Source organism: Zonotrichia leucophrys, chromosome 6 (assembly GCF_028769735.1).
Source record: "Zonotrichia leucophrys gambelii isolate GWCS_2022_RI chromosome 6, RI_Zleu_2.0, whole genome shotgun sequence".
In the NCBI taxonomy this organism is placed as follows: Eukaryota; Metazoa; Chordata; class Aves; order Passeriformes; family Passerellidae; genus Zonotrichia; species Zonotrichia leucophrys.
Window position 1 is genome coordinate 31,753,002 of NC_088176.1, and position 25,976 is coordinate 31,778,977.

At 47.9% G+C, this 25,976-nt stretch overlaps 1 protein-coding gene across 2 annotated transcripts in view; it reads right to left on the bottom strand.

Moving 5' to 3' along the window:
• The window catches only part of SGMS1 (sphingomyelin synthase 1), a 95,939-nt gene extending 70,201 nt beyond the window's left edge, over positions 1-25,738 (bottom strand). For both annotated transcript variants that reach the window (XM_064716886.1, XM_064716881.1), the window contains exon 1: positions 25,603-25,738. The gene's annotated coding sequence lies outside the window, so the exon portion shown is untranslated. The remainder of the gene's footprint in view (positions 1-25,602) is intronic.
• Positions 25,739-25,976: the final 238 nt, after the last annotated feature.

Consider the following 25,976-nt stretch of genomic DNA (forward strand, 5'->3'; position numbering starts at 1 on the left):
AATAGTGCAGTGATGAACTCAGGGAGGCAGCTCAGAAACATCCCTTCCATCTTTTGGGCATGGAAAGCTGCTAGGAGACCTGCCAGCACGATGCAAACTCATTCCTAGTGTCCCAAAAAGTGAAACAAATTATTACTGCAATCAACAACAACATAATTATGTGAATTAGCAGGATTTGCTCATGGGATTATTTTTTTTCTTAGCTCTTGCAGTATCATGGTGACCTGAATACACCCGACCGCTGCAGCAGGAGACTCTTTCCCTGTTTCCAAAATAATCATTTCTGTCCCCAGGTCACCTTATTGTTGCTCATCCCTCCAAAAAACACCTTCCAGGGCACATTCCTCCCCACAAACCCAGCCCCAGTGTTGCTGTGACCCTTCTCACCCCTTAGGGAGCCAAGGAAATCTCAGCCTCACATGGATGCCTGGACACTGAGAAGTGACTTGGTACACACATTGATTGATATTTTCAACTGTCCCCAAAGGGTGAGATGCTCAGAATTCCCCAGATTCACCCAAAAATACTTTGAAGAGAAAAGGAAAGATTGGTTAATGCTAAGAAGGCAAGTTATGGCTAGGTCAGAAAACATTAATAACATGAAACACAGTGCAAGTGCTCACTGTTGAGGCCTTGTCAGGGTGTGCACAGCCAGACCCACCAAGATAAAAATCCAGAATCTGATCATTTAGACATGTCAGGGATAAGGAATTCAGGGAATGACCAGAGTTGCAGACTGCAATGCCATCAGAAAGTTTCCTGTAGTCCATCACCAACAGGAACCACTTCACATTGCTTACTCTACAGCTTTATTTTACCAATCAAACTGGTGTTTGGCATCTCATGGACCATTTTCCAGTGACCTATTCTGGTTTTGCAGGAGGATGGGATGAGAGCTGAGGACTCCATGACAGGCTTGGTCCAGACAAGCTCCTGCTAAAGAGATGGAGACAGGAATGGTTCCCCTTGACCTGTAGATAAAGTCAGAATTCCCACTGTACTTAAACCCATCACTTCACAGCCAAAACCCTGTCAAGCTATCCACTGATTCAGAAATGAGCCACAGCAGTTTGAATTTAGCTCTTCCCACTCTGCAAGTGCCTTGAAACAACAGCACCTCAGACATATCCCACCTTCTAACAGGTAAGAGCTGAGATTCAGCCATTGCAAAGACAGAAATCACAATAATTCCTCCAGAAAAAGAGGTCCTCAAGGATCAGAGAATTGAGAAACCATGACATTTCCAAGTTTTTGACACCAGAACAATCCCTAGGAGGATGAGACTTCTCTAAGTGGAACAGGACTCCTGCAGAGCAGGGGTGTGATGGTCTGGGAAGGAGGAGAGGGACAGGATGGCTCCTGGGGCTTCCCTGCAGATCCCAAAGGGAGGGTGGGCAGAGCAGAGAGACAGAGCCATGTACAGCCTGCAGAGATCACATCTCATTAGAGAACTTATGTTTTACTCACACAACATAGTCCAACCTGTTCTTGCAATTCATATTGAAAAATCTGTTTATAGGAATGGTTCCGCAGCAAGGGTGAAAGGTCTGTGAAAGCCCCAGCTACAGGAAGTCCCTTTAAATTTAAATATTGGTACAAATAAAAAGTGTAAATACAAAGGTTTATAGCTTAATGTAAAATAATAATAATAATAATAATAATAATAATAATAATAATAATAATAATAATAATAATAATTTAAAATAATATTATCATTATATTTATATCATATATAAATAATATATATTATCTATAAATAATATAAAATAATATCATATTTAATTTTATTATATTTTATACTTATTATTTTACTATATTTATTATTTTATTATACTTATTATATTTATTAATATGTTTTATATCTTATTATATTTGTTAATATATAAATATATTATATCATATTTATTAATTTAATAATATCACTAGTATAATAATTATATTACATTACATTATATTACATTACTATATATGTATAGTATATAATATATAGGAAATAATAGTAATAATAGTAGTAGTAGTAGTAATAATAATAATAATAATAATAATATAGACACATAAATGTAGTAACAGAGCAAAAAAAGGAGCAGGGCAGCAACCCAGACCTCCTGGCTGTTTCTCCAGCCCCAGCAAGGTTAAGAGCATTAGTGCAGACTCAGGGGGACAGTTTATAGCTGAATATAATAAATAGAATAATATAGATATTATAATAATAATATATAACATCAATAGAATAATATATAATTATATATATAATATAAATATAAATATATAAATATAAATATAGACAGATAAATGTAGTCCCAGAGCAATATGAAAGGAGCAGGGCAGCAGCCCAGAGCTGCTGGCTGTTTCTCCAGCCCCAGCAGGGTTAAGAGCATTAGTGCAGACTCAGGGGACAGGATCCTGAGCTGGTGACTGCCTCAATGTCCCCTTTGTGAGCCACCCCAGGCACAGAGCTCGCTCCAAGGACACGTGGAGCACAGCCAATTCCACAATTCCACAAGGATGCTGTGGTTCTCCTGGGCAGGGAGGTCAGGGGATACTTTCAGGACAGCTAAAAACAATTTGTGCCATGAAGAACCCGGAGTGCTCCACTGAAATGGGATAAAACACACAATGTGGCAAATACCTCACAATGAGCCCAAGCAGCTTCCAGTAATTAAAAGATCTTCTGAGTATAAAAAATGTGCTGCTGGCACTTAAATTTATAAAGGAGACTTCTTTGAGCTCTTAAAATATAATTCCATATGTGAGTCTCATCTACACTGAGGATTTTATCAATAATTGTATTGATATCAGCCCAGGCATGCAGCTGTCCCTTGTTAACCTTTGTAATTCACCCTCCTGCCCAGGAAAACTCCATCAAAGAAAGGCTGAAAAATGGGAAAAGGGAAATTATGGCCCCCATAGCACCTCTAGGAAGGAGTCAGCACAGCCAAGACCAGGGATGACTTTTTGCAGATTCCCCGTGGTGCTGCAAACACTCAATGCAAAGTCAGGGTTTTGCCTCCACTGTTACAAGCCTCAAAGTCAGTCACCCCAAGCTTTAGGGGTTTTTATTTCCTTTATAGCCTCATAGTGCAACAGAAAAACCACAAACAAGCAAAAGCACAGAGAAGAAGCAAAAATAAACCATGACCCAAACCAAAACCCTCAAAGCTGCTCAGCCTTAGCAGTTAAATCAACATTTCAGAGCAGCTAAACTGCCCCAACCAGACCAGGCTCTGCCTGAGGCTTTGGCTGCTCTCTGCTCCAGGAGCTTCCTGGATTTAGCAACTTTTTGGGAAATTTCTCATCCCAAGAGCTGCTCAGCTTCCCTCCACTCCCTGCAACTTGATCCCACTGAAACTCATTGTATTCACAACACTCTCTGGCAAGGATTCTGACATGTCCCTTAAGAGAGGAGTCTGGGTGCCACTGCCACTCCTTGGGATTCCAGTGCCTGCCTCATCCTACTTTTCCCAATCACAAGAATGCAAAAAAATCATTTTTTCTGGCCATGTAGCTATGTTTAATTGCTGCCTAACAAGCTGGGAGGGTTTGCTCTCTCACAGAGAGCAGGTTGGGGAAAAACTCTTCCACTCTGCAAATAGGAAGAGTGGAAGTTCTTTACTGTAAATCAGCAAATACAAGAAATGTGCTTTTCCTCTAGAAGCAAAGCAGATTTTAGCTCAGTAGGTTCCTCCATGATTCCTAAGATGCCACATTATGATTTCCCAGCACATTTCTAGCAGCTCCTAATTACTTACCCAGCAATATCCAGTGGAAATTTGGGGGAGAAAAGCTGACTGCAGACTGTTCCATCAACAAAAAAATAATCTGGTTATGGACAGCAGTAATTTTTCATACAATAAATGGCTTGGAATGTGATATGCCAATCCAAATGAACATTTAAATCTGACATGTTGCCCCACTCCATCCCACTCCTGGCCATCAGCTCTGTTAGAGGTCCTTGTTCCCACTGCACTTTTCCCCATGGCTGCATTCCACTCCAAGGGTAAAGGTTGCCTGTAAGCACTTTGAGCAGTATATGAAAAGCTTTGTTTATCCAAAAATATTTTAGCTCTGAGAAACATTAAAGCAAGATGTAGATTTCAGCATTTGCACAGCAAAGAACTGCAACTCCTACAGATATTGCCAGAAACTTTTTTTTTCCTAAGGCTTTCCAGATATGAAGGATTATTTTGTTAAAGCAAAGCCACAAACAAAAAGTGTCATCTTTTAGTAATGGGCTGCAAAGGGTTGTCACAGCAAGGCTGTAATTTCGGTCTTGCTCACTTGTTCAGAGCAGATAATTGATCAAACAGCAGGAAAAACCTGAGGGTGCAGCAGGGAAACCCAAAACTTATGGGGTCTTCCCCAGTAAGCAGCTCTAGAGAACCACTATGATAATAAAGGGAATTTCCCTTACAGGAGTGAAATCCAGCCAGCCTGAAGATCACCTGCTGTTCTCTAACCCTAAAACCCACCTTAAAACACAGCTTTGCCCCAAGCACTCAGCAAGGCTGCTGTTTAAAACAAGAGGAATCAAGTGGTCACCAGAGACATCAAACAACAATCACAATTCAGCTGATCCCAGTTATCCCAGGACTGCAGGACAGGAATATTTAGAATGTTATTGCCTAAAAGCAGCTCATTTTCCAGCTCAAAGCTCTTCTCATGTGCAGTAGCCACAATCCCTGTTTCAGCAGAGGAAATAAAATGTGCTGGACCTTGTTGCTGACCTTACTGAGGCTGGGGAATTCTTTGGGAGAGGGAGGGGACATTTATCTCCCACCCCACTGGTTCTGGAGCAGTTATCAATTACTGCATTTTCCTGGGCTGAATCCTTATCTATCTCCACAGGCTCACCATCCCTCAGCTCCAGATCCATGTTTTTCTTGGGATATGGTTTGGTTGTTTTCCTCCTTGCCAGGAAATTCCCAACCAGCAGCTGGTTCTGCACCAGCTCCTTACATCCATTAACTGCCTAATTAATTAATGGACTTACCTCTTTCTGCTGCAACAGTGGAATTAACCAAGTATAAACAGAAAAAAAAAAAAAAACCCACACAGACCTTCACTTACTCCTGCTGTCTTCCAAGCTGGAATTTGCCTGGTTTTTAAACCAGATTTTATTTCCCTTTTTTTTCCCTTACACCTGGGAGAAAAGTAGTTACACTAAGCATGCTAAGGACCAAAGTTAGCTGGTTTGCCTAAATGCAACACACCAACCCAGCTGCAGCACTTCCTGAGGTACAGACTTCACAATCAGCAAGTCACACAAGATCCTCAGTGCTTAGTTTAAGAGAAAAAAGGAGGGGAAAGAACTGGTTTACACCTCTGAGAGCACTGGAGGGGCAGAAAGGCAGGCTTGTCATACACTAAAAGGCTCATTCAGCACCACCATCACCTTTATAAAGGAGATCTCCCTCTGTCTTTGTCCAAAGACACCTTCCAAAGCTGTTGAAAGTAATTCTGAGCCACACAGAAGTCATCATGCAAGAGGCACCATGTCGCAGACAACTTCTATAAAAAATCCTTTCCTTAGGATTTTTCCTCCTGAGATCCTGAGAGGCCTCAGGAACAAAATGTAAACATTGATTATCTGCTGCTGTGGAATGCAACAGGTGCATCTGTGATTGGTCTCATGTGGTTGTTTCTAATTAATGGCCAATCACAGTCAGCTGGCTCAGACAGAGAGCCCGAGCCACAAACCTTTGTTATCATTCCTTCCTATTTTATTCTTAGCTAGCCTTCTGATGAAACCTTTTTTTCTATTCTTTTAGTATAGTTTTAATGTAACATATATATAATAAAACAATAAATCAAGCCTTCTGAAACATGGAGTCAGATCCTCATCTCTTCCCTGATCCAAGAACCCCTGTGAACACCGTCACAACCCAGAGCTGGGGCAGCTGCCAGCTCAAACAGAGATTTGCTGCCAAAGCACAAAGAGCAACAGGCAGAGCTGCCCTGGACCCAGAATTTAATGTCAACACTAAAGCAGACAAGTTGGAATACAGAAGTGACCTTCAGGCCTGACTGTGCACTCCATTTCTTCTCCAAACAGCAGTGGAGTGACACAACTGTGCCAATGAAGCCATCAGTGTGGCACAGGCAGAGCAAACCCAGCACAGTGCCCCTTCTGTGGTGACAGAGCAGCTCACGCCACCTCACCTCACCTGAGACCTCTCCAAACCACTGCACAGCAAATAAATCTGTCCCTTCCCTTTCAGAGATCTACAGGGTTATCCTCATCTCAGGGAAACTCTAACAACATTTTTGCCTTCTCCAAATCTGTTTGGTTTTTTTTTCAGTTTGGGGTGTGGATTAAGAGCAGGCCAGAGAGCAGAGCTCAGCCCCAGCTGGGTGGTGACAGCCTGCACTGCTCAGCCCCAGCAGAAAATCTCTCAGCACACAGAGTGTGAGTGTGTGTACAAAGCAATAAATCCTGAAATCAGTGATGCTGTCTCACTTCCCACTCCTCTGCACAACACTATTTATTTTTAGGTCATAACTCCTGATGCACGATGGAAAGAAGGGCACAACAGCTGCAAGCAAACCAAAAATAAGCCATTTCCACTTGATGTTTTGTTAAAACAGCTACACCTTCACCTCACACTGAGTATTTCTGGAGCCAAGATTTGTCCTGGCACATGGGTGTCACCTCCTCATGTGGCTTCTCAGCAGGCACAGAGCCTGTCACCATCCCAAAAGCTGTGCCAGGGGAGGGTCAGGTAGGACATCAGTGCAGGGGGATAGAGTATGGGTAAATGTAGGTGGTATAAAATGTAATCTTATCCCCTAAAGAGTTGCAGCTGAACCAATTAAAGATTAAGAGCAGGCCTGATGTTAACAGGCTGTAGCCAATAAGAACAGTGATATAAAAGAGTGGATTGGTGGGATCTGGAGTCAGATCTGGAGTCTCCTCTTAGAGGAGCTGCCTATGAGAAACATCAAGGAGGTACAAAACTCTGGCAATATGGAATCCTTGCACTACAATGATAATAGAACTGTTGATATATAAGACAACAAGTGGTGACCCCGACGTGATTCGTGTCTAACCTATAGTGCCATGTGGATTTGGAGAAAACAGATTTGAATACTAAACTATTGGCAAAATATATCAATTACAGCTATTAGTGTTTGTTAAAGTACTTTGTAAACTGAGAAAAGCTATAAAACTGAACTAACATTTTAAATATATACATATCTGTACAATAATATGTTGTTTGAACATTTGTGTAGCTCTTAGTTCTAAATGAAATGCATAAATGTGTCATAATGTTAAATTATTTGAATATGTCCTTCTAGAAATGCTGTAACTCTTTAATTAGAAGAAAAAGGGGGAATTGTAGGGGGATACAGTATGGGTAAATGAAGGTGATATAGAATGTAACCTTATCCCCTAAAGAGTTGCAGCTGAACCAATTACTAAAGATTAGGGACAAGCCTGATAACAGGCCACAGCTGTAGCCAATAAGAACAGTTATAAAAGAGTGGATTGGTGGGAGCTGGAGTCAGATGGTTACTGCAGGACCAGGAAGAGTCAGTGCTTAGAGGAGCTGCCTATGAGAAACATCAAGGAGGTATGAAGCTCTGGTGATATGGAATCCTTGCACTATAATGATAATAGAACTCTTAATATAGAAGACAACACACCAGGAGGAATTTCTTCCTGGAAAGGGTGAGCAGGGAGGTCACTCAGTGCTGGTGACGAGGTGGGGATAGGGCATCAAGCTTGGACTCCATGGTCTGGGAGGTGTTTTCCAACCTAAATGCACCTGGGAGCTTTGTTAACTACAGCAAATTCTGCTTTTTTTTTTTGTCTCTTGCTTCACAGGGAAAGAACAGGATTGAACAAGCTGGGTCAGGTGTGGGGGAGGAATATTGAGCAGGTGACTCCTGAGCAAGGAAATGTCTGCTGTGAGGAGCCAGAAGTGAGTGAAAGTCCTTTCCAAGCCACCAAACCCAACACACCACATCAGAGCAAGAGCTCCACAGGGAGACCTGGGCAGCAAATCCTGCACAGGGCAGGAAAACAACTGAGAAAAAAATCAGCAAAGTGCCCATCAGCAAGCACAGCTCCTGCTGGAGAGCCCATTGTCACCTCAGGCAGCCAGCAAGGAAGGGATGCACACCCAGAAATGCTTCAGCAGCCTGAAGCTCTGCTGCAGCTCCTTCCTCCCCTCTCTCACAGCTTTTCATTTCTTAAACGTATCAAGCACGTCTCACAAGCCTCTCACAGGCACTTAAAGCCAGGGGTTAAGTGCAGCTCAAGTGAGGCAGCATTTCTGCTCTTACACTCCAATTGTCTCACATGTGGCTTTTCCTGTTGGTGCCACAGGCATCAGAGGCAAGCGGGAGGAGCTGGAAGGCAGCAAGTGCAGGTACAGGCACAGAAAACAATTCCAGGGTGGCTCTGCACAGGTTGGGGTGCTTTATTCTCCCAAATCCTACAAACAGAGCCTGTTCCATGGGTGTTCAGAGGCAGGAGATGTGCTCTTCAGGAGCTTGGAGTGGTTTATTCTCCTAAATCCCACAAACAGAGCCTGTTCCCTGAGTGTCCAGAAGCAGGGAATGTGCTCTCCAGGTGCTTGCTATTCTCCAATCCACAACAGAGCTTCCTGCTATCCAGAGGCAGGGATGTAGTCTCCCAAGAGCAGGCTGTTCCTGGCTTCCAGAGCAGGGGATGTGCTCCATGTGCTGATTCTCCCAAATCCCACAACCAGAGCCTGTTCCCTGAGTGTCCAGAGGCAGGGGATGTGCTCTCCATGTACTAGGAGTGCTTTATTCTCCAAATCCCACAACCAGAGCCTGTTCCCTGGCTGTCCAGAAGGAGGGAATGTGCTCTCCAGGTGCTGGCAGTGCTTTATTCCCTCATGGCAGGTGAGCAGCAAAGCTCCTACCAGGACATCGTGCCCAGGGAGAGACCACAGACCTCAAACTCCCAGCAAGGCTTTGCCCTCAGCTGCCCCACACATCAAATTCAGCAGGAACATTTCTCTCCTGACACTGTTTGAGTCTCCTGGGTAAAGAGATTCTTCTGGCCACTGCAGAGAAAGAACAAATGAGCCACCTGCACACAAGGAATCCAAGCTGGGTTTGCACTTGGTTCATTACAAGATGACACCTGTGCCAATCAGCTGTGTGTTTAATTAGTAAAAAGCAGCTGTAAGAGCAGCAATTGCTCTGTGCTAACCATCCACACCTCCCCAGACTGATGGAAAAAACCTCCAAACCTCAGGAAGAGATTTTAAACAGGCTTGACACCAACATTAACAAGTTGCTGGAGTTGAGAGGTCATTCCTGTGGAAGAACAGCACAATGTGTCCATAAATAAACTAACTCGACAAAACAAGTACAGCTGAGCCCTAAGGAAGCAAAATAAATTAAACAAATTGAAACTTCCAGCTACAGAAGTTCTGTCAACTTTCAGAGGTTCCCATAGATTGCAGCAGAAATTTGTTTCATGTGAAAAAATCTTTTCAGAGGTTTTTTACCCTCTGTCTTGGCCTCAAAGGCATCAACTTGGAGAAGGAATTTAACTTGGAAAAGGTATTTTCTGGAGAACACACCCCTGCCAGGCTACAGTAATTGCTTTTTAATCTTGCTTCTTTCAGGCATTGCTGCAATAATGCTCCTGTGCAGGTAAACAAATGGTAAGGGATGGAATTTCCCAGGATTTGATGGGTGTACAGGTAGAAATTCCATATAAAAAGAAATATATCCTTTCAGAAATATATCCAGGAGAGCACTCTGTTAGCTAAGGCTCTGCCTTCCTCATGGAAAAATCCCTTTGGGACAGGCAAACCTGGCCATGCACTCTCAGCATGAGATCTGGCACCTGGCAAAGTGCTGCTGGCTGTTCTGCAGGGGCACTTGGCTGGAATTCCACAGCTTTTCCTGGAATTCCACAGCTTTTCCTGGAATTTCCCATCCCCCAGCATCAACAGCTGCAATTAGTGAACACACACTTTCATTTTGAGCAGAATCAGATTGTGATTTATCTCTGACCCCTTCAGTCCCATCCATCCCACCCCAAAGTTTTCACATTTGGTTTTGGTGTTTCAGCAGGAGCTGCCTTCCCCTTTTTTCACCTGAAAGTTTCTGTGGTAACTTTTGACACTCAGTTACCAAAGTGTGGCTTTTGAAAGAGACACAAGTTCCCTAAAGAAACCAAAATACTGGATTGGAACAGAGGGGAGGGAATTCCCTGCTGTGGTTTGCTCCTGTTAAAACAGCCAGCTGGGAGGCTGAAGGCTGCACCTGCACACATGTGAGGGATTAATTCACAATATCTTCCAAACAAGTTTGTGAACAAGGAAAATAGAACTGGTTTTTGCACTACTTCCCTTTTTGAGGGGCCATTTCCTGCAAAGCATCCTTTACTCAAGTTTTCCATCAGCTTTGTAAATGCCAAACACTCTCTTCCAGCTTCAACATTCATCAGATGATTTATGAAAGGTGCAAAAGCAGGAAAGAGAAAAACTGAGCTCCACAAATTTGCTAATTTGACCTGAACAAAGCAACAGATTTTTGCTAAAAATTATGAGAAAATAAGGTGGAAAATTGAGCTCAATCTTCCATAAAATGGGAAAGTTCTGCTGGGGCTGCAGACAAACCCTGTGCTCAGAAGCAAGGAGTCACTATGAGCAGAAAAGAGCTTCCCTGGAATGCAGAGATGCCTTGTTCAAAAGGGATAACAGGAACATAACAGCAAGAGGAGCACTGCATAAAACCACCAAAGTCATCACAATAACCAAACCCATTTAAAAATGGCTGCTTGTCCCCATTTCTGTGGGAATTGATTGTCTGCTTTCAGTTCCCAATGTAAGCAAGAAATTTAAGCTCCCTCATCCTCAGAAATACCAGCAGAACAAGATATCCCATTTCTCAGCTAAAGAAACTTTTCTATTGCAGATGTGACGAGCCAGCTGGCCTCATATCTGGCAAAAATGCAGTTTCTGGATCCACCTCTCCAAAACTGGACACACCTCAACATCAGGAATCTGTTCCATCCCTCTAAGAGCCATCTGCAATATCTTGGGGCTCTGGCCAAGCAATTAATTCCTCCTAATTGCTGGAATGGGACCACCCTTAACTGGAATTGTAGCCAGCTCTCCCTCCCTGCCCTGCCCTTGGGGGGATGCTGAGCCCTGACTCCAGCTCCAGGCACTGTGCTGGGAAAAACAGCTTGGAAATGGGATCCTGGAGGGGAACATGCAGGGGATGTCCTGCAGGACAAGCAGGGCCTGGCACAGGGACCCCTGGGAAAAGCAGCCCTTGGAAATGGGATCCTGGGGGTGAACATGCAGGGGATGTCCTGTAGGACAAGCAGGACCTGGCACTGTGACACCTGGGAAAAGCAGCCCTTGGAAATGGGATCCTGGAGGGGAACACACAGGGGATGTCCTGTAGGACAAGCAGGGCCTGGCACAGTGACACTGGGACCTGGCAGCCCTTGGAAATGGGATCCTGGAGGGGAACATGCAGGGGATGTCCTGCAGGACAAGCAGGACCTGGCACAGGGACCCCTTGGAAATGGGATCCTGGAGGGGAACATGCAGGGGGATGTCCTGCAGGACAAGCAGGGCCTGGCACAGGGACACCTGGGAAAAGCAGCCCTTGGAAATGGGATCCTGGAGGGGAACAGGCAGGGGGATGTCCTGAAGGACAAGCAGGACCTGGCACCAAGCAGCTCTTGGAAATGGGATCCTGGCTGCATTTCTGGGGGTGAACATGCAGGGGGATGTCCTGTAGAACAAGCAGGGCCTGGCACAGTGACACTTGGGACCCCTTGGAAATGGGATCCTGGAGGGGAACATGCAGGGGGATGTCCTGCAGGACAAGCAGGGCCTGGCACTGTGACACCTGGGAAAAGCAGCCTTTGGAAATGGGATCCTGGAGGGGAACATGCAGGGGGATGTCCTGTAGGACAAGCAGGGCCTGGCACAGGGACACCTGGGAAAAGCAGCTCTGAAATGGGATCCTGGAGGGGAACATGCAGGGGATGTCCTGCAGGACAAGCAGGACCTGGCACAGGGACCCCTTGGAAATGGGATCCTGGAGGGGAACACACAGGGGATGTCCTGCAGGACAAGCAGGGCCTGGCACAGGGACACTGGGACCTGGCAGCAGCAGCACTGGGATGCCTCCAGCTCCATCCTGGCTCACCACAGGAGCTTGGGGAGAAGGCAGACATGTTCCCTGACAGGCTGCAGGGCGAGGATCCTCCCTCCTCTGCCCTGCAGCTCTGCTCGGTGCTTTGCTTCTTAAACAAAGGGAAGGAAGTGTGGCAGAGCATCGTCCCAATCCCCACAATCACACACTTGGGTGTCCCTGTCCCCCACAATCCCACAATTGTACCAATCCCCACAACCCTGAACTTTGAGGAGTGTCCCAATTCCCACAACCCACTTGGAAAGGGTGTCCCAGTCCCCACAATCCTAAATTTTGAGAGTGTCCCAATCCCCTCAATCCTAAACATGGATGGGTATCCCAATTCCCACAATACACTTGGAGGGATGTCCCTGTACCCCAAAATCCTAAACCTTTAGGTGTCCCAGTACCACAATCCTAAACTTTGAGGGATATCCCTGTCCCCCACAACCCACACTTGGAGAGGTGTCCTAATCCTCACAATCCTAAACTTGGAGGAGTGTCCTAATCCCCTCAACCTCCCACTTGGAGGGGTGTCCCAATCCCCACAATCCTAAACTTTGAAGGGGGTCACAGTCCCCATAATCCCACACTTGGAGGGGTGTCCCTGTCCTCACAACCCACACTTGGAGGGGTGTCCTAATCCTCACAATCCTAAACTTTGAGGGGTATCCCAATCCCCACAACCCACTTGGAAGGGGTGTCCCAGTCCCCATAATCCTAAACTTTGAGGGGTGTCCCAATCCCCAAAATCCTAAACTTTGAGGGGTGTCCTAATCCTCACAATCCTAAACTTGGAGGAGGGTTCCAATCCCCCCAACCCACACTTGGAGAGGTGTCCTAATCCTCATAATGCTAAATTTTCAGGCGTGTCCCTGTCCCCACAATCTCACACCTGGAAGGGTGTCTCAGTCCCCATAATCCTAAACCTGGAGGGGTGTTCCAGTCCCCACAATCCTAAACTTTGAGGGGTGTCCCCATCCCCACAACCCCACACTTGGAGGGGTGTCCCAATCACCACAATCCTGAATTTTGAGGGGTGCTCCAGTCCCCATAATCCCACACTTGGAAGGGTGTCCCAGTTCCCACAATCCTAAATTTTGAGGGGTGTCCAAGTCCCCACAGTCCTAAACTTTGAGGGTGTCCCTGTCCCCCAGAATCCTAAACTTTGAGGGGTGTTCCAGTCCCCACAATCCTGAACTTTGAGGGGTGTCCCCATCCCCACAACCCCACACCTGGAGGGGTGTTCTTGTCCCTCACAATCCTAAATTTTGAGAGTGTCCCAATCCCCACAACCCCACACCTGGAAGGGTGTCCCAATCCCCACAGTCCTAAACTTTGAGGGTGTGCCTGTCCTCACAATCCTAAACTTTGAGAGATGTCCCTGTCCCCCACAATCCTAAACTTTGAGGGTGTGCCTGTCCTTACAATCCTAAACTTTGAGAGATGTCCCTGTCCCCCACAATCCTAAATTTTGAGGGGTGTCCCTGTCCCCCACAACCCACACTTTGAGGGGTGTCCCAGTTTCCCTGGAAGAGTGTCCCAATCCCCATAATCCTGCACTTGGAAGGATGTCCCAATCCTGCATTTTGAGGGGTGTCCCAATGCCCACAGTCCTGCACTTGGAAATTTGCTCAACAAACTGACAGGGGAAAGGATGAAAAACAACTTGGATGACACAAGCCAGCTGCAAAAAGGGGAGCTGAAGTCCCAAAAGCAGCACAAGGCTCTGCCCTCATCAGACACAGCCACAGATCTTCCTACAGAGGATTTAGGATGGACTGACACACCTTGCAAAAGCAGTTTAATTAAGGGAAAAATAAAATATCCTCCATAAGCTGTGATACAAAAGAAAAATCAACACAGCCCCTGAATTTCTGATGCTGACCTTACCAAACCAGGCTTTGTTTCCTTCTTCAGCACATTAAAAATCCATTTTATGCTCCAATGACTGAATCACCACTTGTTACAAACTATCTACATCACTTTCATCCCCTCCCTGAAGTTTCTAGGAAATTCACTGCATCTGCCCATGACAGGAGAGTGCAAGTCTGACCAACATTCCTGCATGCTGAGCACAGGGAACAGCACACACTGACAGGGGGCTGACCTGCCAAAGGCAGCTGCTGTGAAATGCCAAATTCCCCTGTCCCCAAAAACCCCAAATGCAGCACAGGGGCCCCAAAGCAAGGCAGGACTTGGGGCTCACAGGACAGGAGAGGGTCTGTGGAGGTGGGAGTGGAGATGGAGAGGTGGAAATGGGACAGGGGGAGGGGAAGATGGACACCAGGACATGGCAGTGGGCACCAGGAGGTGGGAATGGACAGCAGGAGGTGGCAGTGGACAGGGGGAGATGGGAATGGACACAAGGAGGTGGCAGTGGGCACCAGGACATGGCAGTGGACACGAGGAGGTGGCAGTGGGGACCAGGACATGGCAGTGGACATGAGGAGGTGACAGTGGGCACTAGGAGGTGGGAATGGACAGGGGGACATGGGAATGGATACAAGGAGGTGGCAGTGGGGACCAGGACATGGCAGTAGACACCAGGAGGTGGGAATGGACACCAGGACATGGCAGTGGACACCAGGAGGTGGGAATGGACAGGGGGAGGTGGAAATGGACACCAGCACATGGCAGTGGACATCAGGACATGGGAATGGACACGAGGAGGTGGCAGTGGACACCAGGACATGGGAATGGACACAAGGAGGTGGCAGTGGACACCAGGACATGGGAATGGACACCAGGAGGTGGCAGTGGGCACCAGGACATGGCAGTGGACACGAGGAGGTGGCAGTGGGCACCAGGACATGAGAATGGACAGCAGGACATGGCAGTGGACAGCAGGACATGGCAGTGGGCAGAGGAGGTGGGAATGGACATGAGGAGGTGGCAGTGGGCACCAGGACACTGCAGTGGACATGAGGAGGTGGCAGTGGGCAGAGGAACAGCAGGCAGACCAGCCCAGGAAAGGCACAAGGACTGCTCCCAGAGGTGATTTCCAAGTGGGTGATTTTCTCTGCATTTCTGAGCCTTGCACAAACCCCCCTCACTCCAATGCCAAGAGGCAGCACCAGAGGTGTTAAACCAAACCCGGGAATATTTGCAAAGTCACGCTGAGAATACTCGTATTAAAGGTTGTGCTGCACATCAACACTGCCATGGAGGAATTATTTAAGTCCACAGCTCTGGAAGCACCTAAGAAAGTGCCCAGATAAGGAATAGCTCTGCTCCTTCTCCTTCCCTTCCCACTTGTCTGAGGCACTGCAGGAACGGTGCTGCCCTCACCCTGCCACTGTAAATCATAGCAATAAAAACCCCAATTAAAGCCAAAAAGGGACTTTGCTCAAGACAATCAGGCAGGACAATCTGTCTTCTAAGGGCCTGATTTGAACACTTCATTTTTAAAAAGTCCAGCCCAAATAAAATAAGTAGGTTATTAAGCACTCAGCAGTTCCTTCACATAAATGTCCATGGAGTAATTCACTGCTTTTATGTAAAAGGAAATGTTTTTAAAGCAGACCAGGAAAGGAAACAAATCCTCAGAACCAGAAGATAATATTGCCTCCAGAGAAGCCACTACAGAAACCATTCCTCTTTTTATTTATTTTAACTCTTCACCCACTTTTAAGGCTATAAAGACAGCAGCATCAGCATGTTCAGCTCTCCAAATTCTTCTCCTGTCACTCTGCAGTGTCTGTGGAAACAAATGGACTTTTCCTCCCTTCCAGCTGAAGTTTGTGGGGCCTCTTCCATGACCACCAACACCACACAGACAAAAGGATGCAAGAACCACAATTTCTCCCTCAAGCACTGCTCCAGCACCCCCAAATCCAACAATCCCAGGCAAAGAGACTCCACAACACCTGAGTATCTCTTCCCAACAGGGAGTAACTGAACAGGGAACAGCCTGGTGTGCAAATGTTACACTGGAATATACGCCACAAATTGGGCTCTCTCCCAGCTATCCTAATTTAGGGCAGTACTGGAAGCAAGCAAATCTGAGCATTTCCATCCTGTCACTGCACTGGCTGTTCACCACCAGCAAGTGTCCTCCCAAAAGCAAGACCCACTTCAGCTCAGCCCACTGCAGACCCTCAGCTGCCTCTTGTTTTTAATAAGAATAAAGCTGCCTTTTTTAGTTTTTAAATAAAAATAAAACTCAACAATACCTCAGTCCCAAACACAAAGTTTGCTGACACAGCTGACAGAGTCACTGCAGAAGTTACTCCAGTTTAGGGCTGCAGAAAATGTCATTAAAGCTTTGCATGAGCCAGACCTAAAAGAAGATTGCTGATGTATCTTGTGCTGCTCTTTCCCTCAGTGCTGTTATTTCCCTCTTGATAAGGCCCCACCTGCCAGGCAAACCACAGAGCATTTCTCCAAAAACTCACGGAGCACCCTCTAAATGTGGAATATGAAGAGAAGGTGAGGGAAGAAAAGACTGCTCTTTAATTAAATCAGGCCAGAAAGCTCCCTTGGAACAGGTGAACCCCAAGCTTGGGTTTGCAAGCAGAGGTTGAGTGATAGGGATCAGAGGTTACAGTGCCACGGTGGGAACCTCTCTCTGCCTGCCACAAGCCACCACAACCACTCCCTCACAGGGAACACAGCGCAGTTCCAGGCTGGGAAATTCAACAGTGAGCACAGAACCATCCCATCCTGCCTTGGAAGGGACCTTCAAGGTAATCCCTGGTGAGTTCAGAACCCAGAGTTGGGAACCTGCACCGTGCAAAGGTTGGGGGCTGTGTCCCCACAGCCGCCTGTGTCACAGCACACATCCAAACCCCTTTTACAAGGTGTCTCTATGAATACAAGGCTCCCACCCCATCACACTCATGGTGAAAAGTGCAGCAAGACAGGCAGGCAAAGCTTGAGCCACGTCACAATTTCTGGGAAGCTCAGAGCAGAAGGACCAAGCTCTCCCTGGGTTATTATCCCGTGCCTGGGTTATTATCCAATCTTCAAATAAACACCAGTCATTAATTTATTAGCATGACATCACATCCTGCAGGCTGGATTTCAACACACAGCCACGTGAAGAAATACAGCATTCCCTAGGAGTTCTGATCTGCTTTCCAACCTTTTACCTTGGAAAGACTTAAAATGGTCTGTTCATGTCCTGAACATGGAAACAACATCCCCAGGGAGTTAATAAACAGAAATCAAAACAATCTATGAGATCAATCAACATTTTCTAGAGCGGACAATTATTTTAAATATTTGCTTATAGCCAGCTACAAATGGGCAGCATTAAAGCACAATTACAGTGTGAGGGTGATTACAAAGTTATGAGGTTAAAGGAGATTGTTTGCATTAACAGGAAGAATCATAAAAGGATTTCAGACTGGCAGCCACTCAATAAAGTGGCCAAGGAAAGTTCCCTGCAGACAGTTATGAATGATGCTGCTCAATTCCCTGCATGAGTTAAGGGGCAGCAGTCAGAAATTAAGACAGCTAAGGAGTAGTTCATTAATAACATCAGCCCAGCTGGCCAGGCTCAGAGGAGAAAACAGCAAATGGCCTTTAGAGCATCAATCTGGAGCACCTGGATCCAATATCAGCTGGGTCTCAGGTTCCCTCTGCTCCCCTGGCACTGAACCAAGCTTGCAGGGATCTCCCCACACCAGCTGGGAATCTCTCTCCCCATCTCCTTCTCTGGGCATTCTCAAACCCCAGTGGGACCCTGAGAAACCTGACATTTCGTTGGGGTTAGGCCTGCTCAGAGGAGGAAGTCATATAGATTTGCCTGTGGTTTGTGATTGTCACCTCCACAAGTGTCCTCCCAGCCACTTGCACTTCCTCAACCCTGAACTCTGGCTTTCCCTCTCAAAAACATTTTAATTCTTGGACACAAGACACGTGGCTGGATGGGTCTGGGTCTTCTCAGCACAGACACTCTCAACAAACCATCAGAACTCAAAAAATCCCCTTCTGATGAATGTGCTGAGGGCTCTGGTTTTGTTTTTAAAATGGCTTTCGATAACCCATCTATTTATGTTTTGAAAGAGAGAAAAAATGAATTAGGAAATTACACAGGCACAAAAACAAAGGCAATATCTGACAAAGAGTTTTGTTAATTTGTGGGTAATTGCTCATTACTGCAAAATAAGGTTTTTGCAGTGTTTCATGGAGAGTGGATAAGAACCCCCAGCCCATTACTGAGTATTGCTTTTGGCAAAGGGTGGAGAGCCTCCATAAAACCACGATTCCATTAAACAGGGATCCTGCCATCCCTAAAGCACCCAGGGAAAGGGAACAATGTGTTCTGTCGAGTCATTTAGCGGGGATTTTCACATGAGCTTGCACTCTCCCTTCTCTGTCCCCTCTTGCCTTGCTCACAGCTCTGCTTTGGGCATCACCTCCCCTCCCTGCCTCTGCTGAGCAGCCCTTGGGAACATGGGTGTTCCTCTCCCTTCCTCTAAGTCTGGGTTACCTTCTTATTCCACTAAAAATGTATTTAACATCCCTCAGGCCACTGGCACTCCCTGCTCACCCACAAGTGCTGGATTTTCCCTCACAGTGGGTTTTGAGCAAGTGGGTTTTGAGTTCTGGTGCAGCACAGAATCCCAGAATGGTTTGGGTTGGGAGAGACCTTAAAATCCAATCAGTGCCATGGCAGGGACACCTTCCACTGTCCCAGGCTGCTCCAAGCTCCATCCAGCATGGCCTTGGTGTCCAACCTGGCTTTGGACACCTCCAAGCCCTGTCCAACCCGGCCTTGGACATTTCCAAGCCCTGTCCAACCTGGCCTTGGACACCTCCAAGCCCTGTCCAACCTGGCCTGGGACACTTCCAAGCCCTCTCCAACCAGGCCTGGGACACTTCCAAGCCCTCTCCAACCTGGCCTTGGACACTTCCAAGCCCTGTCCAACCCGGCCTTGGACACCTCCAAGCCCTGTCCAACCCGACCTTGGACATTTCCAAGCTCTGTCCAACCTGGCCTGGGACACTTCCAAGCTCTGTCCAACCTGGCCTGGGACACCTCCAAGCCCTGTCCAACCAGGCCTGGGACACTTCCAAGCCCTCTCCAACCAGGCCTGGGACACTTCCAAACCTGTCCAACCTGGTCTTGGACACCTCCAAGCCCTGTCCAACCTGGCTTTGGACACCTCCAAGCCCTGTCCAATCCGACCTTGGACACTTCCAAGCCATGTCCAACCTGGCTTTGGACACCTCCAAGCCCTCTCCAACCCGGCCTTGGACACCTCCAAGCCCTGTCCAACCTGGCTTTGGACATTTCCAAGCCATGTCCAACCTGGCCTGGGACACCTCCAAGCCCTGTCCAACCTGGCCTTGGACATTTCCAAGCCCTGTCCAACCCGGCCTTGGACACCTCCAAGCCCTGTCCAACCCGACCTTGGACATTTCCAAGCCATGTCCAGCCTGGCCTTGGACACCTCCAAGCACTGTCCAACCTGGCCTTGGACACCTCCAAACCCTGTCCAACCTGGCCTTGGACATTTCCAAGCCCTGTCCAACCCGGCCTTGGACACCTCCAAGCCCTGTCCAACCCGACCTTGGACATTTCCAAGCCATGTCCAACCCGACCTTGGACATTTCCAAGCTCTGTCCAACCCGACCTTGGACATTTCCAAGCCATGTCCAACCCGGCCTTGGACATTTCCAAGCCCTGTCCAACCAGGCCTTGGACATTTCCAAGCTCTGTCCAACCAGGCCTGGGACATTTCACAATTTTTGTGGCTGCCAGCACTGAAGGAGGACACCCTGGAGTGCTCCCTCTGCGAACAGCTCACCACTCACATGGCCAAGCAGGTATTCCAGCAGCAATCACCCTCAAGGCACTTTCAAGGTCTTTTTCATCATCCTAACAGCAGAGCCATTTTTAAGCCTTTCAAACAGCTTTAAATTAACTTTCCCTGAGAAACTTTGCCAGAGCAATATAAGCTGGCTGTGTAAAACTCCAGGCAGGGACACACAGAAGACAAAGAGCAGGGCTGAGAGAGGAGGAGGAGGAGGAGACACTGGATTTTGATGGAGCTGTTTCATTACTATGTAGATTCAAAGCCATTCCTGCAGTTACTGAAGCACTACCCCAGCCCTCCTAGCAAGCAAAAATCCATTCTGTGTACAAATAGGGCTTTTACAGCTCTGGCACAGTGCTCGACTGCAGAGTCAAACTTTTCAATGCCTGATAAGATTTTACTTGAAAGTGGCAGGAGGGCTGATGCCAGGAGCCTGTATGAAATGCCAGCTCAGTGGCACAAGGTCAGAGCCTGGTATCAGGAGATTTAATGCAAGTGTTTCCAGACAAACTTCTTAAAAGCTCTGTGCTATCTAGGGAGGCACAGATTGACACACTTGGAAAGCCAAGGACCAAGCTTCATGACTCTTTTCCAAGCCAGGGTTATTTCTTTAACACTTTACCTCACAAAAAGCACAGCAGTAGGGTCTCCTTTTCTGTGCCTAGCCAATCCTTGGGTATTTGGTTGAAGTGAAGAATAAAGTAGTGTTTAATGCCACAGTTTCTGTTTTAAAGAAAAAAACACAAAAAACATCAACCAAACAAAAACCACCCCAGCCCCTCCCAGAACAACAAACTCTCAGGTGCAGAAGTTGCTAATATCCTGAATAAAAACCCCAGAAGACAGACACAGACAGCTGAGTTTAAAGACCAACAATTCACCTTTCTCCAGCAGTGCCTAAAACCATGGCTGGAGAAGCAGAAATTTAAATTGCACTGAAAGGCTCAATAATCTTTACCATTTTTAAGTAGTTCAGGTTAAGTTGGTGTCAACAATGACCCTGAGCAGATGACAAGCATTAAGACTTTCAACACAGTGGATGTTGCCAGCTGTCACCAATGTGCAAAGGGACACTAAAACCCCATCAAACCCTGATCTGTCTGCTCAGGGTCTCCCCTTCCATCTACACAAATGTTGGATTCATTCTCTTAAGAGCAGATTTGCAAGTGCTCCTCCACTCTCCCATTAAAGCATTTCAATTGTCTGCCTCTGCCATTTTAACAAATTCAAGTATAAGACTTTAAATTCAATTAGCACAAATCTCAGTGCTCCCAACATTAAATTTGCAAGTGACATTTAGTGGCATTCAACACACACGGAGCTAAGCTAATACACTAATGGACCAGCGAGGGAAATTGTAAAACACTCCCAATTGCAATGCTCTTTTTTAGGAAAGGAAATTAAAGGACTAGGCTGCAGTGGACAGGAGGAGATGGCAGCTATGAAAAATCCTCCTTAAGCCAAGGCTGCTCTCCAGATCCACCTGCTCAGAAAGGGGCATTTTTAAGGCTCTTTCAGTCCTTCAGACAGGATTTACCTGGTTTTACTTCTGCTTCTTCCTACATTTTTGATGAAGCTTAGACAACACAGCCCCACTGTGTGCTGTTCCCCAGACACAGAGAGCAGGGATAAAATTCCCAAGCCTTGTCCCACACAGCTGATAGGGATGTGACAGTGCCCACACACCCCAAAGAGCCAGGCCAGCAAAGCCACCTGAGCAATTCTGACACCACACCTGGGTAAGGAATTAATTAAATTAATTAATCCCTCACCCAGCTTGCTAAGGAAGCCGCCAGTTTTCCTGCACTAGAAAAACCCAAAACTACTGCACTTCAGAGATTCCTTTTTTACCAACTAGCACATGCTTTGCTTTAGTTCCATTTAAACACAAAAAGCTACCTTCAAACAGTTTCAAAATCAGGGAGACACAAGGCTGGGAAGTCAGAGAGAAAACTAGTCTTGGAGCCATGGCTCTAAGCAGAGGGAGGTTTATTTTGTTGTGCATTTAACTCCAAGCAAATTAGCAAATCAGGCAAAAGCTAGGGCAGATGCTTTCCCAGTAAGGATTTATTAGTGGTTTTCTTTGATTATGGATGTGTAACTGGGCAGCAGAGCAGGACAGCAGCAGCACACAAAGGAAACACCAACAGGACATCTGTCCCACTCGAGATTTGCTCCCTGATTTGGATGAGTCAACTGCAAAGCCCAGCAACAGCATAACTGCATTTCTTTAAGAAACACGTTACAGTCTCCAAAATTAAGTTTTCTCTTTCCTGCTCTTGATCAAGGACTATCAGAACAAAGCTCATGGGTCACTTTCAAGAATTTGGTGGGGTTTTTTTTCTCCCCTCAATTACAACACCACATTTGATAAGACCAGAAACAATACACACAAATATTTTAGAGATGTTTAAATCCCAGAATGATCTGGGTTGGAAATAACCTCAAAGACCCTCTCTTTCCACCCCACTGCCATGGGCAGGGATGCCCACCAAGCCCTACTACACAGTTACACCTGGCAGCTTATCAGGATGGATGTTCTTTCACGAAAAGACAAAGTAACCTGCACCAAACACTGCCTCTGCTAAGCAAATTTTCAAAATAATAAAATATGATGATGATGATGAAATCATCATAATCATCAAATAATAAAATGTGATGATGAAATCATCCCAAAAAGCTGGTAGGTTTCACATGTTCCTCAGTCTTTTGCATTTCCCCCAGCATTTTGGGGAAGGAGGGGGACAAGATTTAAGAATTAACTTAATGCTGTCACACCACACACTTTGGGAATTCAAGCTGTATTAAAAGCTGGAGATTCCATGCAGAACATCAACCCTTCCAGAGGGCTCCTGCCCCAAAAAGCCTCCAATGACACCAAAAATCCCTTGGAAAGCACTGCCAGTACCTGGGAGCTCAGTCTGTGACCACCAGATCCAAGAAACCTCTAAAAAAATCAGGTTTTTGAGCTCCTTTTAAGCTCAGCTCCACTTCAGAGCCGCACGGTTGGGTTTGATGTGCTGCACTTGAATCACGACTGAAATAGCATCAGGTGCTCTGCTCCACTTCAGCACAGAACAGCCTGGACCTACCTGCCTGGGCAGCCTCAGAAATCCCTCCTGCCCTCCAGCAGCGCCTGCAAACCTCCCCAGGGCACAGGGATGTTGTGCCATGGCCAACAACAGCACCATTCAAGCATCTGTGCAGCACCCCTTCACTTTCTGGTGATGCTATATGGATTTATTCTATTGCTCAAACAGGCCCTTTCTCCAACAAGGATTATTTCTGAGCAATTTTTATTTTTTTTTTCCCCTCACAGGATGTCCTGCTGCCCCAATTAAAAAGCCTTTAATTCCACAACCATTCCTTAAGGCCAGGCTGAAATTGCTTTTAAATCTGAGTAAGTCCCAGGCCACCCATATTTAGTGCACCAATTAACCAACGTTGAGTGATGCACAGAGGCAGCAGCCAGAAGAAGGAAGAACTTTTAAGTCACCATCACCCACAGTGCACGGGTCCAGTTCAAGGGAATTCAAAAATTATCTAATTAAAAGTAGCACCTATTCAGAGAGTGCTGACAGAAACAATGAGAACGACGGAAAACAACAAATCACTGCCTTTAACTCTGAGCAGTCAAATAACACCCATAACACCTTCCAAGTCCAGAAAATCATCCACCTATTTGGATTTATTAAATTTCTGTCACATCAAAAGCTAATTAATATGAGAGACGCTGTTCCCAGGTTGATAATGTGGAAGGAGAAAGAAGTGTAATGATTTGGGAATCACCATTTGTTGCACAGATCACAAACACAGTCTAAAGGCATCTGAGCTGAATTTAGTTCTGCTCCACATGCCCAAAAACTCAGAAAAATCACAGCAAAAAATCTCTCTGGATTTAGAGGGAGTTTATTTCCCATATTTTAAAAGCAGCCTTTACCTTTTGTCTGCCACCAACCAGGGCGAATGCCCTCTCTTTCCAAACTCCACACAACTTCACAAAGCTGGAGCAATTTTAACACCCACAAAACACGACACAAAACAAACCAGAATGCAACCCCAGTACAGCATCCACTCCCCAAAAAAACATAAGACAAGCCCAAAACCAGATTCACAGCACCACCTCCACTGACTCCAGCCAGGTGGTTTGCACTGGTTCTGTGTTTTGCACTGCTTCACAGAAGCCAAAAAAAGGCATTTTCAGCCATGTGGACCTGGTAGAAGAGAGTCTGAAGGCATCACTACAAATGCTGCTGTGACACCAGGCTGCACCATCAGCCAAAGTGACACGAGGACGTTCATCGACATCCCGGTGCTGCTCTGCTAGGAGAGCCTGCCTGCATCAGCAAGCTTCAGCAGCACCATGTCAATATGGCAGAGCTCCCGTTTTTTACAAATAATCATCTTCTTCTCTCTCTTCCCATCCTCTCTCCGTGTATTTATGGTGCCTTGAAGGCACCGAGGCACTCTTTAATGAGGTTTTCACACAAGACAGAATAAATTAGAAACCTTGATCAAAACAGGGCCTCCAGCAGGAACAGAGTACAAAGACAGCCCCATGCCTTATACACCGTGAAAAATCCAAACACTGCAGCCAGGCAGTCAGCAAACCATTCCACGAGCAAACAGGGAGCACACCCTCCTGCCAGGGTGCCTGTGATGGGGAGATCTCTCCTTTTCACCCCGGCTCTGTACATCACCAAGAGGGGGACAAAGCCATCATCCCATTGCCACGCCACAAACCTAGCGAGGCAGCACAGCTCCGATGGGGATGGGATGGGATGGGATGGGATGGGATGGGATGGGATGGAGCTGCTCGCACTCACAGCAGGCACCTCCAGCTCCCTCTGGAGCAGGCAGCATCCTGCCTTTGCATCCCAGCAAGCAGAGTGACCGGAGCCCCCAGGCTGAGGGGAGCGGGCTCACCCCCACACCGCCACCGGAGCTAAGGACACCAGATGTCCCACAGAGCCTCTGGGGCAGGGAGCACCAGACCCAACGGAGGAGGGACAGACCTGGCCGGGCTGAGGGGAACAGAGCCGGTTCCTGAGGCTGAGGGGGCTGCAGAGCTCCCCAGAACCACCTGCAACCGCCCGGGCTCGGGCTCCCGGAGCTCCCCCGGGACCCGCTGCGGCCCCACGAGCTCGGGGACCCGCAGCTCCCCACGAAGGGCTGCGGCCCCCGAACCGGGGATGCGGAGCTCCGCCGGGCACAGCACCGAGCTGCCGGGGCCGCAGCCCGGACTGTGCTCCTGGAGCACCTGCGGCCGCAGCCCCGGGCTGGGCTCCCAGAGCTGCCGTGGGCTCCCATGGCCGCAGCCCCGGGCTGGGCTCCCGGAGCTGCCGTGGCCGCAGCCCCGAGCGGCGCTCCCAGCCCGGCCAGGGCTGAGCAGACCGCACCTTCGCGGTGCGCCCGGGGCCCAGACCCGCCCGTGCAGCGGGGCCGGAGCTCTGTCACACCCCCGAGCCGAACCGCCCGAAGCCCCCCCGGAGCCTGCGGGGGCCGGAGCTCTCCTCGCACCCCGCGGGGCTGCGGGGGCCGCCGCCGGGACGAGGAGCCGGAACCCGCCGCGGCACGTCCCTGCTGGGGCGGCGGCGGCCGCGTCCCCGCTGTCACCGCCGGTGTCCCGTCCCGCCGCCAGCCGCGGGCCTGCGCCGAGCCGGAGGCCGCTGCTTGGCCGCTCACTCACCGTGCGGAGCCGCGGCTCGCTGCGGGCCGGGTGGGTGCGGCCGCCGGGCGGGTCCCCGGGCGGTGCGGCGGCTCCAGCCCGCTGCCCGTGTCCCGTTTCCAGTACCCCGTTGCCGTGTCCCGTGTCCCGTGCGGCGGCCGCGGGCGGGGCGGGGGCACCGCGCGCCACGTGACCGCCGTGTCATCCCGGCCGCCATCTTGTGCCCGTCCCTCCGTGCCGGGGAGCGCTGCGCCTCAACATCCCCATTCCTTTTCCCATCCCCATTCCTGTTCCCATCCCCATTCCCATTCGCATCCCCTTTCCCATTCCCCGAGGGATCCACAGCCTCCCCTGCCCAGCACAGGACTAGCCTCGGCTCGCTGTGTTTTACAGAA